Raw genomic sequence first — 17,409 nt, 5'->3', positions numbered from 1 at the left:
AGTCAATAGAACTGAGTGGACAAATGTTAGCTAGTCAATAGAACTGAGTGGACAAATGTTAGCTAGTCAATAGAACTGAGTGGACAAATGTTAGCTAGTCAATAGAACTAAGTGGACAAATGTTAGCTAGTCAATAGAACTAAGTGGACAAATGTTAGCTAGTCAATAGAACTGAGTGGACAAATGTTAGCTAGTCAATAGAACTGAGTGGACAAATGTTAGCTAGTCACTAGAACTGAGTGGACAAATGTTAGCTAGTCAATAGAACTAAGTGGACAAATGTTAGCTAGTCAATAGAACTAAGTGGACAAATGTTAGCTAGTCAATAGAACTGAGTGGACAAATGTTAGCTAGTCACTAGAACTGAGTGGACTCTGTGGTGTTCTACAATACCGAATTGAAAACCAAATCAACTCTGACAACTTAGAACTACATTATAACCACGTGGAGTCAACAGTTAGGAATTCGTTAGAAGCTAATTTCACTATTACCTCCCCTCATGGCACTCTAAATAAAAAGAAAAAAAAAAGCAACCAGCAAGTAGTGATTATGACTAAAAAGCTACAAATGTGTAAAGGTCAACCCATATCTCATTTCTTGCTACAGCTGCTAATACAATTCTATTCGTTCAGGGCTGGGCAGCTCCATTGATGAATTATTTTCTAAAAGGTTCATACACCCTACAGCTAAAGTTAGGTTCGTGGCCTACACCTTACAGCTACAGTAAGTTTCGCATACCCTAAAGCTACAGAAAGTTTCGTATACCCTACAGCTACAGTAAGTTTCGTATACCCTACAGCTACAGTAAGTTTCGTACAACCTACAGCTACAGTAAGTTTCGTATACCCTACAGCTACAGTAAGTTTTGTTCAACCTACAGCTACAGTAAGTTTCGTACAACCTACAGCTACATTAAGTTTCGTATACCCTACAGCTACAGTAAGTTTCGTATACCCTACAGCTACAGTTGGTACTCCTTAGAGCTAAAGCAGGGTCCACATTTCGTACTGCACCTTATAGTTCTAGTGACCATGAAAAAAGAAGATCACGATCTAAAAAGGACTTTAATATTTTATACTTTAATACTTTATACTTTATACTTTATACTTTAATACTTTATACTTTAATACTTTAATACTTTATACTTTAATACTTTATACTTTAATACTTTATATTTGACATTTTAAACCATAAAAGTATTATACAGTTTTATATGCGATACATTTGAGTATTATACCTTTGTAATAATATAAATGTAATATACCTTACACAAATGCAAAATACTAAGGGGTAATATGCATTTGTAAATAAATATTGTAAATAAATAGCTACACATCCTTGGTGTCAAATAGCTAGGCATATCGATTTTTTTTATTTGACTCCATTGGGGACTAACCTGGTTGTACAGCTATAAACATTACAATCATCTTAATGTCTTGTTCTAACCAATCTAAACCAAGCAAGCTAAAACTAAAGACAAAGCCTGTGGGGGGTTGTTAAACTGATCACCAACTGAAAGCAAAAAAAAAAAAGAAAAGTAACTTCATGAGCAGACAACAGCAAATAACAAACCATAAATATTGGAGGGTTTTGTTCTTCAACAAAATATGTTTTTAATCAGTAGAAAAAAGAGAGTGGCATCAATTTAGCTTTAGGCAAAACCGCAAACATTTCTGTAAGACTAATGTGTTTCTCTATTAATAGGCATCTAGTAAACACTGGCCAATAGTATCCGAAACTCCCCAAAAGTGGGTCTATACTTTTCATATGTACGTAACGTCTGTATCATAGAAGATATGATAAGAATATGTCATCGTAATCAGCAAATATAAATTACAATAAAACTTATAAAAGATTTTAAAATAAGGTTTGAATCCAAGGGCGGACTGGCTATATGGGCAGCTGGGTCAATGTCCGGTGAGCCGGTGGAACGTCCAAATGGGCCCCAGTAAATGTCAGTCAGTCCCCTAAACGTGATTGGCCTTACATTTTATAAAAGATCTTTACATGCTTGACTGTGTCATACTAGTCACATATTCCGAAACAATGGATTCGCTTATACACGTCAACCGTGCTTCTGTGAGTTTCAATTGTATTTACACACTACAAAAGACCTACAGTTTTGTATAGTCCTATAGAAGTCGAACTAGTGTGAACATACTCGTTCAAATCTAAAACTGGACCATGAACGTCAAAATGAGTATTTCTGAATGAAATTTATGATCTAATATTGTTTACACCAATCTTTAGATCCACTGTTTCCAAAATTGACTCATAGATGGATTAGCCCTCCTAATGTGTATTATATATTTAGTTGGTCGTTCGTTGCAAGATCCCAGGATTTCTGAACTACGATGTCAATGACAAATGACAATTATATTTTCAACAGTTCAACATGGAACCAAACAGAAATAGAAAGGAAAAGGTAAAAAAAAAAGAGATTTAAAAAAAAGGCCAAAATTACTTGAATCCTCTGCCAAGAGATGCAGTCAAATGATTGCTTTCCTTGCCAGTTTGGCACAAACAATTCCGGAACGTTGCAGAATCTCATGATACCTTTCAGGAAGGCAGACTCACAACTCCATTGACTCCTGGAGATCACGGTAGACCAACTCCTATCCACAAAGACGCAGACTGTAACGATTTAATTTCTGGAGATACATGCACGCTTTCTACGTCGGACGTCTTATAATAATTTAGGAAATGCGATCACGAAACAGTAGAGCAGTGTCTTGAAACAATAACGTTATATGACGTTGACTTACTCGAGCAGGCATTAACAATTGACTTCACGAATGGATGAATGGCACTTGGACTATAAGGACGATGGCTATTGTGGAGATGGTTTGATGCAGATGATCGTAGAGAGCGGTTTTTGTACTCACTGTCCTAATGAGTATTTGAAAAGTGTGGTGTGTTTGGATGTAGGAAAGCTAGGTAGCAAACAAGTTATACAAAAATCCGTTAAATTGAGTGAAATTGCATCAATTATTTTGAATCAATCGTGTTTTAATTTTAATGCCTGATTATTGTCACGGATCACCTAACGCCGATTTAGTACATTTTCCATATAAAACTAATTGATTAGCCAATTGATTTAAAAAAAAAATGTTTTATTTGTTGTCATCGACAATGAATAATTAAGCAAAGTTTCCGTTTGATCTGAGAATGGGAAGTGGTAGAAATAACGTGAACAAGATTTGGAGCCAGACAGACGGACAGAATGGATAAAAGCATTACACACACACACACGTGCTGGATATCAAATCAATGGGTATCAATGACATCAATGATCTCTTTAACAAATCTACCATACTACTAAGATTTATATTTCAATGTGTTTTAAACATGACTTGGAATAGAAACGCTCATTGCGAAGTAAATAAAAAATCAAGATACTCAAAATACTAAACAATTTTATAATAGATAGATAGATAAATAGATAGATAGATACAGATAGAAAGATAGATAGATAGATAGGTAGATAGAATCTATACTATAATCTATATTGCTGTTTAAATGGCTATCACAAGAAAGCCCTAGGCCTATCTGAACACAGAGATCGAGTCCGTTTAGAGAGTCAATCCCCCAATGTTTTGTAGACTAAAGTATGTCTCCCAACTTTTCCTCAATGTTATTAGATGATTCATACCTGAAAACAATAGAGTTGTGATAAATCAACATGGGATTATTGAGTGTCGTGAGACTAGAGTTTCGTGGATGCTTTATTGTATAGTTTTTTATTTTAGGTTTGTATCTTTCTACATTTTATATGCTTGTCATTAGTGTATGTTTACCAGACGTCCTACAAAATGAGGACATTTCCTTTTATTTTTTGTGCGGGGGGGGGGGGTCGTGTCCTCTGTCCGGCAAACGTTAGCCTAAATTTTGAAAATGTTCGGTTTATTGCAATAGCATATTATCCATTAATCAAAGCAAATCGTGTATATTGTATCAAAAACTCTCTGGATAAAAGGTTTGAATAACCTGTTTTATGGGCACATATCTGGTCTTCATATTCTTCAGGACAGTTGTTTGTCTACTCAGGGCTAGGACTCAGAGCTCCTCCAAGATTTGTACATTTCCCTTTTCATCCCCACTGACGTTGAGCGTTTTCCCTGATCATGTCCCAGCATACATAATATAAAGCTAGACTGTCCTTTGAACATTGCTGATGTCGGCCAGTGTACATAATACAAAGCTAGACTGTCCAGTGTACATAATACAAAGCTAGACTGTCCTTTGAACATTGCTGATCATGGCCCAGTGTACATAATACAAAGCTAGACTGTCCTGTGAACATTGCTGATCATGGCCCAGTGTACATAATACAAAGTTAGACTGTCCTGTGAACATTGCTGATCATGGCCCAGTGTACATAATACAAAGTGAACATTGCTGATCTGAAGAAAGGGGTGTGTATGTTTGTGAATGTTTGCGTGAAGGATGATCTAAAGCTACTGTAAAAAAAAAAAAAGTCGTTTAGATTATACTCACATCCCTCTGACACATTTCGCTGTAAGTATTATTTACAGCCCGTCACTTCTATTGGAGTATAGGCCGCCAACAATAGTCCTCTGTCCTGGGCTGGCAACAATAGATCTCCATAGTCCTCTGTCCTGGGCTGTCAACAATAGATCTCCATAGTCCTCTGTCCTGGGTTGGCAACAATAGATCTCCATAGTTCTCTGTCCTGGGTTGGCGACAATAGATCTCCATAGTCCTCTGTCCTTGGCTGGCAACAATAGATCCCCATAGTCCTCTGTCCTGGGCCATCCTTTCCATCTTCAGGGTCGGCCTTAGGCATTGGCAAACTAGGCAGCCGCCTAGTGCCTCCGATTGGTGGGGATCTCGCCCAGAGCTCTTAAACATTTTTTAGAGAAGAAATAGCGAAACATGTGCTCTTTGTTATCATCAATTTCGTCATTTTGTTTTTATTTCTTATTTTTCTATTTCATTTGAGGCCACAAAATTCACTTCGCTTTGGGCCTCCAATTATCTAAGGCCTGCCCTTCCATCTTGTTCCAAATGTTTGCTTTTCTTTATTCTTCTTTGTGTCCTACTTTGGGCTGGCGTGTATCTTCTACATTAGTGAGTCATATCCTTTTGTTTTTTTTTGTTACCATTCGTCATATCTCTGAGATTTTACAAAGGAACAGATTTCTCTATCAACTTCTATCTCTATTTTGTAAACAATTGCATCTCATTCCAGCTGTTAGTTTAAGCAACTCTTTATAATGTTTACTAATGTGTCCTCAATAGAAACAGTCACATGTACACTACTTTTAAGATTACAGACAAATAGAATCTAGTTATTGATCAGATTAGGGAACGGTTTAATTTATTTACAGCGTTAGGATGACAATAATTATTTTAATAGATAGTTTATACTGTTAGGCATATATCAATGACCTACAGCCTACTGATGCAGTTTTATTTTATTTTTTTTTACTGCTTTCAATGTCTAAACAAAATCTTAAACACCGAAAGGACTCAAAAAAAATCAGACCTATTTATTGCAGGGGTGGGTAAGTTCTTTTATGGAAGGCGACATTAAAAATATGGAGCCGCATATATTTATTACTGTCTACCTAAAATGTAAAACTTATGAAAATGTGAATATATATAATATGCACATTGTAAGACAAATTTCCTTATGGATAATACAGCTTATTATTTTGATGACACAAAAGTACACATTTTGATAGGCAAAGTTTACTCGTTCGTTGTAGTTTATTATTTTATTGTTTTTACTTGCTTGAAATGTCTTAACATGCACACATTCATTTCATGCGCAAGCAGCCCATTGCTCTGAACTTTGATATTTAACTCTTCATTAATAAATGTGATGTTACATAGTCTCATTTCACAGATATCTATTGTAAGGTGAAGTCTACTTTCACAGATATCTATTGTAAGGTGAAGTCTACTTTCACAGATATCTATTGTAAGATGAAGTCTAATTTCACAGATATCTATTGTAAGGTGAAGTCTACTTTCACAGATATCTATTGTAAGGTGAAGTCTACTTTCACAGATATCTATTGTAAGGTGAAGTCTAATTTCACAGATATCTATTGTAAGGTGAAGTCTACTTTCACAGATATCTATTGTAAGGTGAAGTCTACTTTCACAGATATCTATTGTAAGGTGAAGTCTACTTTCACAGATATCTATTGTAAGGTGAAGTCTACTTTCACAGATATCTATTGTAAGGTGAAGTCTACTTTCACAGATATCTATTGTAAGGTGAAGTCTACTTTCACAGATATCTATTGTAAGATTGTCTAATTTCAAAGTCATCTTTTGTAAGATTAAGTCTAATTTTATAGTAAGTTGTAAAAAAAAATGTTTGTAAAATGTTTTACATCTTTCGGATGTTCCTTCAGAGTTGAAGATAATTTACTTCCTAGTCCTAACCTTCCCCAGGACGACGGATGATTGGAGCGGGCAGAGTTTAAACCCAGGAAAATTGGTAGGCTAAATCCAAACGACAGTCCAGCGCGCAAACCGCATAACCAAGTCAAATCTTGTGCTCATCTATTCTAAGTTTAGGTCTAATTTTTTTCCTACATTGGTTACCAGGTCTGTAAGAGAATTTTAAGTTCATTGTTTTACTTTAAAAGTAATTCGTCAAATATACAAAAAAAACAACAACAACAAGGAATGATAAATTCCCCTTCTCCCCCCCCCCCCAAAAAAAAAAAGCTTCTCCAGTTGCCTACAGTTTGCAAGGAACAAGGCAAGTCAACCCTCGATGTTGATACCTAAACTAGAGTTATTGAATGCCTCCACCAGTCTGGCAATCCTTACTGCTTCTAAGTAGAATGTGTAGTCTCCACTCACTGTGTGCTATGTAAACATGAATGAAGCATTCACTTGACTCACCCTTCACGTGCTCACACCACTCAACACACACTCAGTTTTAGAAACAGACAGAAACAAACGAAAAGTTTTCATTGAACTGGTGAGTTCCTTTGTAAGTAGGATGAATTCTTTTTAGAGAGCAGTGCTGCCTCGTCTAGCTATGTGGAGATCTTAGAAGTCAATGATTTCATTGTTGTTAAAAGAATTCAACGGCCTGCAGGTAAATACTCTGTGTGTTAGATTCAATTGACTGCGCCTTAAACACGTTACAGGGGGGGGGGAACCAAACTTTTTGTTTGCTTCCTTGTTTATTGCGTTTGTTTGTTTGTTTTGTGTTCCACTTAAATCCACCATCTGCTGCACACGTTACCAACTGGTTAGTTTCAGCGAGTCTTGTGTTCATTGCTTCTAGAGTTTCTATTTACACAGACGAGATATTTGCGATTCTTTTGTTTTTATTCAACAGTAGACATTTTGTTGATTTGGCGTTCTATTTAATCACCAGTGGAAATAATGAGCTAACATTTAAATGATTTGTAGAGAAAGTGTTTATTTAATATAGCCCCTAATTCTACATTTCTATTTATTGAAGGTTTGACTTTTGTCAGTCTAGCCTTTTTGTTTTTGAAATCTAATAGAAACTTTTGAACGGATAGTCGGGACATACCTTCAGCACAATAACAACAGGGGCTAGTCTCTACTGAGACCGCTAATACGTTTCTATTTATTCAGGATATGTGTCAAAAGTCAAGCATTAGAGACCTTGTGTTGTATGATACTAATTAATGTTGACATTGGAGACCTTGTGTTGTATGATACTAATTAATGTTGACATTAGAGACCTTGTGTTGTATGATACTAATTAATGTTGACATTGGAGACCTTGTAGTGTATGATACTAATTAATGTTGACATTAGAGACCTTGTGTTGTATGATAGTAATTAATGTTGACATTAGAGACCTTGTGTTGTATAATACTAATTAATGTTAACATTGGAGACCTTGTATTGTATGATAATAATTAATGTTGACATTAGGGACCTTGTGTTGTATGATACTAATTAATGTTGACATAAGAGACCTAGTGTTGTATGATTCTAATGACTGTTGACCATAGAGACCTTGTGTTGTATGATACTAATTAATGTTGACATTAGAGACCTTGTGTTGCATGATACTAATTAATGTTGACATTAGAGACCTTGTGTTGCATAATACTAATTAATGTTGATATTAGAGGCCTTGTATTGTATGATACTAATTAATGTTGATATTGGAGACCTTGTATTGTATGATACTAATTAATGTTGACATTAGAGACCTTTTATTGTATGATACTAATTAATGTTGACATTAGAGACCTTGTGTTGCATGATACTAATTAATGTTGATATTAGAGGCCTTGTATTGTATGATACTAATTAATGTTGACATTAGAGACCTTGTGTTGTATGATACTAATTAATGTTAACATTGGAGACCTTGTATTGTATGATTATAAATAATGTTGACATTAGAGACCTTGTGTTGTATGATACTAATTAATGTTGACATTAGAGACTTTGTGTTGTATGATACTAATTAATGTTGATATTGGAGACCTTGTATTGTATGATAATAATTAATGTTGACATTAGAGACCTTGTGTTGTATGATACTAATTAATGTTGACATTAGAGACCTTGTGTTGTATGATACTAATTAATGTTGATATTGGAGACCTTGTATTGTATGATACTAATTAATGTTGACATTAGAGACCTTGTATTGTATGATACTAATTAATGTTGACATTAGAGACCTTGTGTTTTTGATACTAATAAATGTTGACATTAGAGACCTTGTGTTGTATGATACTAATTAATGTTGACATAAGAGACCTAGTGTTGTATGATTCTAATGACTGTTGACCATAGAGACCTTGTGTTGTATGATACTAATTAATGTTGACATTAGAGACCTTGTGTTGCATGATACTAATTAATGTTGACATTAGAGACCGTGTGTTGTATGATACTAATTAATGTTGACATAAGAGACCTAGTGTTGTATGATTCTAATGACTGTTGACCATAGAGACCTTGTGTTGTATGATACTAATTAATGTTGACATTAGAGACCTTGTGTTGTATGATACTAATTAATGTTGACATTAGAGACCTTGTGTTGTATGATACTAATTAATGTTGACATTAGAGACCTTGTGTTGTATGATACTAATTAATGTTGACATTAAAGACCTATTGTTGTATGATTCTAATGACTGTTGACATTAGAGACAGAGTGTTGTATGATACTATGACAGGTTAGGGAGTGTGACGTGTGTTTGGCGTGTTTAATGTCTAGGGGATGATTATTTTTGAAATTATCACACACCAACCCGTCAGCATATAAATCGGGAGCAGGCACGCAACGAGACAAGCAATGAAAGAAAGATACAAAGTTAAAATTTAAGAATATTTATTTACATAAATATTTACACAGAAGAATAAAAAGGGGGAGGGTTTGCATTTATCTATAATCAAAAATTTATTTAATCATCACTCTTGCACTTAATAAGAGAGTATGTCACTTTGTCTTCTGAACTTAGCTGGTGGTCCTGCTTGGGTCGCAGCTGGCTGTGTCCTGGCTTGAGGTTCTGCAGCTAGAGGTGGCGCTCTAGCGGGTAGAGGGACGCCGGTGATATAGATCTTGTGGAGCCTCAATCCAAAGTTCTGATATCTGTAGTGGGCACAGTAGGGCGGGTGGCCTGCTACCGTGGGCACAAGTGTACTGCGGGCAGAGCTGATCTGCCGTGGGCAGCGTCGTTAGCAGAATAAGTCCAGTGAGTTGCGGAGGGTTTGGCGTAGCTATGACGTCTCGCACAGACTCTGGGTCTATAGGGACGTCGTGCCTAATGGGTTGACAATTGGACTGTCAAATAGGCAGGCAAGTAGAGCCGATAGCACCAAGTAAGTGGTTGAGTAGTTCCAAGTAGGCAGTAGATGATACTCAATAGCAAATAAGCAGTAGAGCAGTACAATGGCAATAGGGAATTGATCCGATAAATAGGCAGATACCTGAGGGAGGCTGCGGATAAATAAAGACAAGTTAGGACATGTCTCTCATGCATCTTATCGATGCCCTCGACTGAGGTGCATTCGTCAGATTGGTGAAATTGCTTTTGAGCACAATGGGGAGATGATGACAAATGTCATTTGGAAAATAGATGGTTGATAGCGCAATATAAAATGTACGTAAAAGGGGAAATAATAATCTCAAATAAACAACACAAGTGGAAAGAGAAAAGGGGGGGCGGATGCTGGTCAGCGACCATGACGCTATTCTTTACACATGGCCGTCGGCCAAAAACAAAGGAGCGAGCTTGAATGGAAGGAGCGTCCGTTCAAGGGGCGCAACTCTCGTCAAAGTAGAATGACTTAAGGGGAGATAATTCATATCTCTTTTCTAAGCGCAGTATTAGTGCGCTAGTAACATTATCAAGGCGGTCAGCCGAGATAGAGGAAATAAAATAAGATGTACAAATATATATATGATTGCATCAACGATCAATTGAGTAACGTAGCATTACTAGATTAATGCAATACATAAATATATACATATGCCATGTTTATCGATGCCCTCGACTGAGGTGCATTCGTCAGATTGGTAAAATTGCTTTTGAGCACAATGTAACGTAGCATTACTAGATTAATGCAATACATAAATATATACATATGCCATGTTTATGTTTTCTACTTAAGACAGTAAGAAATACACAATGCACTAAGTAAATATAAATGAAATAACAAAACACACATAATAATATCCAGTGAGAAATATGCACAAAATAACTAAGATGGAACTTGTGATTAAGTTCGGCTTACCACCAGGTATTCCTCTAAGAGTAAGAATAAATGATATAGTCCAGACTCTGTTGTCAGCGATAGAGCGGGTCTGGTTTGATTTAATCTACCTTATAAAGGTCCTGAAAGAGGTGGGCGGAAACAGGAAATGTCCTAGGCTAAAGATAATCTCTCACGTGGGTGAATTTTACTCGAGATGGGAGTCGCACCTTGGAGTGTCACGAGGGGTGTTGACCCGAGTAATCTCTTTGATCAAAGAGAGACGTGGGGGGGGGGAGAAGAAAGATTGACTTGCATTCCACCCAAGGTGGTGTCAACTGCGACCGTCAGACATCCGGCGGGTAAGACCAAAGAGACTGTGTGTTTATCTTTCCCCGATCAAGGGGAGATAAGTGACAGGAGGCGGCCTAGCTATCTCCAATGTGGTGGACCAAGTCTAGCCTGGAGAGGAAAAGGTGGGGCGGGTGAAGAAATTGGGGATAGAACGGGAAAATAATTAAAATAAGATAAATAAATAATAATAAATAATAATTAATGCTGTGATAAATTTGAGTGACTCTGACAGCAAGCTTTTGACTTGTCACAGATACTAATGAATGTTGACATTAGAGACCTAGTGTTGTATGATACAAATGAATGTTTACATTAGAGACCTAGTGTTGTATGATACTTATTAATGTTAGCATATATAACACTCTGTCTCTAGTGTTGTATGATACTTATTAATGTTAACATATATAACACTCTGTCTCTAGTGTTGTATGATACTTATTAATGTTGACATATATAACACTCTGTCTCTAGTGTTGTATGATACTTATTAATGTTGACGTATATAACACTCTGTCTCTAGTGTTGTATGATACTTATTAATGTTGACATATATAACACTCTGTCTCTAGTGTTGTATGATACTTATTAATGTTGACATATATAACACTCTGTCTCTAGTGTTGTATGATACTGATACTGGTAGCACAACAACCTTTAATATTTTTTTTTTTATACACATCATTCTCTTAAAAACTCAGCTAATACTACTTCATATTATCTGCATTCCAATTGTGTGTATGTGTCTGTGTGGTTTAATTCTTCTCTCGTTCAACAAAGATGATAAGCCTACGGCCTGCGAGCCATATCCGACCTTTGACGAAGTGGTTTCCGGCCCCTTGAGACTTCTAACTTCAGTGCATAATAAATCCGCAGACTTTTGGACTTTTAGTTGTGATGTTTAGTTACACCGAACTTGATGGCTTTTAGCTGTAATGATTGGTTATATCAGACTTTTAGCCGTGATGAGGGCTGTTATAAGGGGGGGGGGGCAGCACTGGTTTTGTTATTCTTAGAGTTCTATTGTCTTCTAGCTACACTTTAGGTCAGCTACGTTGTGCCAGGTTTTGAAGAAACAAAAGGACACAATTCTTGTAGAAATAATAGGAACAAAAAATGTGTCTATCTAAAGTACATGTGTATGTGTGTGGATATGATTGTGTGTGAATGAGAATTCCACTAAGTGTGTGTTTGTGTAGATTGCTTTTTTTTTTAAAGGATGACTCAGAAAATTTGTCATCGTAGTAACACCCTACAATACCTACATTGATTTCGCTCTAAAAAAAAAAAACTCCGACAGAAGGAAACATATGTCTCACTAATCTGTAGTCAATACATCTGTTAGCAATCAACTAAAGAGGTCACAGAGAGGTGTATCTAAGATACTTGACGCAGATTTGGCGCATGATTTTGTTCTTGTCTCTCTATCTAGATCTAAATTACATTCATGGGCTTAAATCTTTAACAATTTGAATTCCAAAGCTCTAGCTTACTCATCAATTATTCTCCCATTCGCGATGGACGCAAAGATACGAAAATTTAACATGTAATTACCTACCGTGTAACTAGAACTAAGCCCTTTACACGAACCAATCAGTAGTGATTCATCTTTACACGAACTAATCAGTAGTGATTCATCTTTACACAACCTTATCAGTAGTGATCCATCTTTACACGAACTAATCAGTAGTGATTCATCTTTACACGAACTAATCAGTGGTGATTAATCTTTACGCGAACTAATCAGTTGTGATTCATCTTTACACGGACTAATCAGTAGGGATTCATCTTTACACGAACTAATCAGTAGTGATTCATCTTTACGCGAACTAATCAGTGGTGATTAATCAGTGGTGATTCATCTTTACACGAACTAATCAGTAGTGATTCATTTTTGCACGAACTAATCAGTAGTGATTCATCTTTACACGGACTAATCAGTAGGGATTCATCTTTACACAAACTAATCAGTAGTGATTCATCTTTACACGAACTAATCAGTAGGGATTCATCTTCCTCTAAACCAATTTCCTCCCAATACGTTTCTATTTACTTCATATTTAATAGCACAGAATTATATTTCCTTGTTATAAAGCATTCAGTAATACTCTCTTTGGTATGTAATATTCATTCTTACAGGTTTTGTTTTGTTTTCTACACTAATAGGCCTACTGTTTTTTTTTAATGACTTAGAAAAACACAAAATAGTTTATAAACTGAATGAATATATCGCTATTTGTTATAACACGATAATTCGTGTGTTTGTGGATAAGATGATGGCGCCTACTACACTCTGTAACATCAGAGTGATTAGACACAAGATCAAACAATGCAACCACATCTCCTCTAGGACCAGCACAATTTGTCGAAATCGATTTTTGTTTTATTTTCTCTCGATCCAGTTTTCACTTTTTATTCGATTCATTTTTTAATAACGTCCTACTCAGACAGGGTGGAAATAAAAAATAAAACAAATAAATAGATTTTTTTTAATGAGTGCAAGAACTAATTGTATGTGTGTGTAAGGCCAATGACACTAGTTCCAGCTGGAATAACCTGCCCAGTGTGCAGCCAAACATTCCGGGCTCACATAGGACTCACCAGCCACATGAGGAGGCATAAAACCCCAAGTGCAAAGCCCTCAGCCCCCTGGATGACAAAGTGGTCATCATCGAACCACGATGGACGAACTATATTATACATATATATATATATATATATATATATATATATATATATATATATATATATATATATATATATATATATATATATATATATATATGTATGTATGTATGTATGTATGTATGTATATATATGTGTGTGTGTGTAAAGAGTACTACACTCTGTAGCATTACACAATGTTGGAATCAGCAGCCAGCATCAAAGATTAATTAGGGTTCCACGACAATTCGTTCACTGACATTTCGTTCACCGACAAATCGTTCACGCGACATATCGCTCACGGACTATTCGCTCACAGATAACTTGTTCACCGACAGTTGGTTCTCGACAAATCGTTCACGCGACAAATCGTTCACGCGACTATTCGTTCACGGCACCGACAAATTGTTCACAGACAAATCGTTCACTGGATAGTAACATATTGTTAATATTATATATTCTCGTCGCGTGTTTAATTTATTTACATTAAAACTTTTGTAGCTATTATTCCCAAATGCAAAAAATTTCTAGAGATCAAGTCTAATCCGAGTTTATTTAATTTCGTTGTTGTTGATGTTAATTATTTTGTTAATGAGGCAGTATGTGATAAAAATTATACTTAAAAGAAAAAAAAAGAGATCTTACAAGCTAACTGAAAAATGTAAACGGGCCCTCACTTTACTATAGGTAACATTTTTACTTTCACTTTTAATATACCTTTACACCCCCCTCATTTTTTTCATCTACCGGGAATCTACCCATTCATCTGGATACTCTAGGTACCGGTAACACCTAGTTGAGTGCTAGTCAGACTAGCTCCTCTGGAAGTAATAAAACTTTATTAGACATTGCCTATACACATGTTCAATCTGTTAACATTGAAAATATGTACTAGACACTAGTATAGTACTTTCCATCAAGTTTAAAAGAAGTTTTATATTATTTTTATTTTAGTTAACTTGTTTCTATATGTGACCACCCATTGGTAGACTAATTTGATTGCTTGGACCTCAATAACAAATTTATTGAAACAATTTTATTTTGTTGTATTGCGATAAATTATAATTTTTTGATAGGGAACCAAAATATTTCTTAGTGTTGTATATGTAATTAGTTTTTTTTTCTTAGATGTCTTAATTGATAAGTATTATCCTTAGATCTGTATCTAGTAAGTGACGTTCAGAGTTGAACAGTACCAAATCTAGTACCATTGTTAAAAATCTAAATTATCTCTCGTAAAAACACTGAAAGGATTGTGGAAAAAATACTAGTGTGTCTGAGCTAGCCAGGAAAACCAGTGACTTGGCAGAATGCATGACGCGTAGGACGTAATCATCTTCTTTTTTGAAGAAACGTCTTTATTATATAAGATAAGATTTGTTTTTGTTACTAAGATATCAATAAAATGGATATGTTAATTAAACATCTGGACCGCTATTAAGAAGATAAGCAAATATGGGTAGGTCGAACAAGACTACATGATGGACATGAGTGTAAAAGAAGGCCTACATGTTGAAAGTAAAAATGTTACCTATAATAAAGTGAGGTCCCATTTAAATGTTTCAGCTTGCTTGTAAGATCTCTTTTTTCTTTTAAGTATAATTTTTTATCACATACTGTCCTCGTTAACAAAATATTAACAAACAAACAAAAATTGACAAAGAATTTCGGATCAGGCCCGATCTCTAGCAATTTTTTGTTTTTGGAAATATCCAGTGAACGATTTGTCTGTGAACAATTTGTCTGTGAACGAATTGTTAGTGAACGATTTGTCGCGTGAACGATTTGTCGTGAACCAACTGTCGGTGAACAAGTCGGTGAACAAGTTGTCTGTGAGCGAATAGTCCGTGAGCGATATGTCGCGTGAACGAATTGTCGCGTGAACGAAATGTCTGGTGAACGAATAGTCGCGTGAACGAAAAGTCGTGAACGATTTGTCGGTGAACGAAATGTCAGTGAACGAATTGTCGTGTCCCCGTATATATATGTGTGTGTGTGTAAAGAGTACTACACTCTGTAGCATTACACAATGTTGGAATCAGCAGCCAGCATCAAAGATTAATTAGAATGTCTTTAATCACTGTCTTCAATCTAGATTTACATCTTTATCTCCAAGGAATGGTCCTGGTGAATGTTAGGAATTATCCTCACAAAAATGTGTTTTGTGCGTGGCGAAGGGGGGGGGGCATTATAATGCGGGCCGTCCGAGGGGTTAAACTTTTTTTCCATTTGGGCCTGCAAATGATCTAAAGAAGTGAGTGCGGTGCCTTTCAATGACTGGCTTCACGATTGAAAGGGGTGTCTGGGTCTACTAATACATACTGAATGAAGAATTAGAGTTCAAAGTGCACTAGGGGTTGGGAAGGAACGCTTCCATGCCAGAAAGTATGCTGGGATATAATTGTAATATTGGCTTTCCTGCTGAATAATACAATTAGTTCAAGTCTAACTAATCTTATCTTATCAAATACAGACGTACTTCAAAAAAGAACATGATTACGTCCTAGGCGTATCTCTAAAAGTCACATGCATGATAATCAATTACTTAAACTCTGCCAAGTCACTGTTTTTCCTGGCGTACTCAGGCAACCCATTCCAAACTCTTATAGCACTAGGGAAAAAGGAGTATTTGTACAACTTTGTCTTAGAATATGGAACGAGGAATCTGCCTTTATCTTTGTGTCTTTCTGAGTAGTTTATTAGGTTTTGTTTAAATCGTACTACTGAACGATGAAAAAGTATTCCGGGCAAATATCAATATCAATTGTTGAAACAGTTGTTTAGCATAGGTATCAATATGACAATATTGAGGGTTGAAAATAATGAAAAAAAAAGGGCGAAGGGTTCTGGGTACACTAATAAATGTGCAGAGAGAAGGTATGGATAGTTTTAGAACATGAAGGCTAAAATAGATTTCAAAAGCGTTTTTCAGTTTATATTTGACATATGTTATAGTAGTGATTGATTAATATAGGTATTTTCGGGGGACAGGCATATGTTATTGGAAACGTCCTCCGTTCCAAGTGAAGAGATCAGAATCTATGAGCTACAAACTATCAGTAACCACAATGGTATCTTTATCCAAACAAAATGTAGGCCTACATTTAACATTGTTATTAACGGTACCTTCGATCATTCACATTCCTTGCACGAGGTCCTGTTTGTCGCCATGCGATGACTCACATTCAATGGACGAGGTCCTGTTTGTCGCCATGCGATGACTCACATTCAATGGACGAGGTCCTGTTTGTCGCCATGCGATGACTCACACTCAATGGACGAGGTCCTGTTTGTCGCCGTGCGATGATTCACATTTAATGGACGAGGTCCTGTTTGTCGTCGTGCGATGACTCACATTCAATGGACGAGGTCCTGTTTGTCGCCATGCGATGACTCACATTCAATGGACGAGGTCCTGTTTGTCGCCATGCGATGACTCACATTCAATGGACGAGGTCCTGTTTGTCGCCATGCGATGACTCACATTCAATGGACGAGGTCCTTTTTGTCGTCATGCGATGACTCACATTCAATGGACGAGGTCCTTTTTGTCGTCATGCGATGACTCACACTCAATGGACGAGGTCATTTTTGTCGTCATGCGATGACTCACACTCAATGGACGAGGTCCTGTTTGTCGCCGTGCGATGACTCACACTCAATGGACGAGGTCCTGTTTGTCGCCGTGCGATGACTCACACT

At 36.3% G+C, this 17,409-nt stretch overlaps 1 protein-coding gene across 9 annotated transcripts in view; it reads left to right on the top strand.

The window, feature by feature from the left end:
- Nucleotides 1-17,409, top strand: part of LOC106070976 (microtubule-associated protein 2-like) — a 93,999-nt gene that overhangs the window by 8,416 nt on the left and 68,174 nt on the right. Inside the window, exon 1 of one of the 9 annotated variants that reach the window (XM_056003703.1) lies at nt 3,603-3,749. The exons of 7 other annotated variants lie outside the window; for them this stretch is intronic. The gene's annotated coding sequence lies outside the window, so the exon portion shown is untranslated. Of the gene's footprint in view, nt 1-3,602; nt 3,750-6,932; nt 7,088-17,409 lie in introns of those variants that run through there. One more of the 9 variants, XM_056003701.1, reaches the window with a different exon arrangement.

Source organism: Biomphalaria glabrata, chromosome 11 (assembly GCF_947242115.1).
Source record: "Biomphalaria glabrata chromosome 11, xgBioGlab47.1, whole genome shotgun sequence".
Taxonomy (NCBI): Eukaryota; Metazoa; Mollusca; class Gastropoda; family Planorbidae; genus Biomphalaria; species Biomphalaria glabrata.
The sequence above is the reverse complement of the archived record's forward strand: the minus strand, read 5'-3'. Positions and strand labels throughout refer to the sequence as shown.